Source organism: Octodon degus, unplaced genomic scaffold (assembly GCF_000260255.1).
Source record: "Octodon degus isolate 3935 unplaced genomic scaffold, OctDeg1.0 scaffold00055, whole genome shotgun sequence".
Taxonomy (NCBI): Eukaryota; Metazoa; Chordata; class Mammalia; order Rodentia; family Octodontidae; genus Octodon; species Octodon degus.
Window position 1 is genome coordinate 5,667,930 of NW_004524631.1, and position 1,023 is coordinate 5,668,952.

The window sequence follows — 1,023 nt, forward strand, 5'->3', positions numbered from 1 at the left end:
TATTTTAGGGAAGTGTCTCACTACTAGATTGTATTCATAATGATCCATCTGTTCACAGCCTCCCAAGAGCTGGGATTAGAGGCACATGCCACCACACCCAGTCTCAATTGCTGTCAATTGCTGTCACACCCCCTCAGGTGGGGCTGGCACAGCAGGCCTGTGGATCACACCCCAGCCCCTGTGCCTGCAGGCAGGCACTTTAATAAGATTCAATATCTTAAGGCTTACAGTTCAGTGCCTTTTAGTTTATGTGCAAAGTTTCATAACCTTCAACATGATTTAACTTCAGGATATTTTTATCTCCCTACAAAGAGGTCTCATAAACTTAAGATTGTCATCTAGATCCCACAACCAATGATCTATTGCCTTTTGCTATGGATTTATCATATAAACAGAATCATGCAGTATGTAGCCTTTATGTCTGGCTTCTTTCACTAAGCGTAACGTTTTCAATGTGTATCAATACTTCATTTTTTATTGTTGAATAATTTCCATTTTATAGATATGCCACACTTGTTTCCTACTCATTGGTTGATGAACATGTCAGTTGTTTTCATCTTTTGCTATTGTAATACTTTTAGAAAGCTGAGTATACAGGTCTTTGTTAAGCATCTGTTTCCAATTATACATACTGGCAATGCATTAGTGCAATTTCTGTGCCATGTAGAAATTCTGTGTTTAACATTTGAGGAATTGCTAAGCTATTTTTCAAAATTACTGCACCATTTAACGTTCCTTTCAACAATGTATGTGGGGTCAAATTTCTTTACATTCTTACCAACATTTAAGATTGTCAGTTTTAGGAAAACCATTTTAGTGGATGTAAAACAATGTCCTATTGTGATTTTGGTTTGCATTTACTTAGTAACACATCATCAGCATCTTTCATTGGGAATTTATAGGTCTCTTTGGAAAAACGGCTATTCAAATTTGTACTTTTTAATACACACATTCAGAAACCTTTATTTACAGTTGAAAATTTAAATGTTCATGCTTGGTTCTGGTTCTGGTATTCCCCCCCCC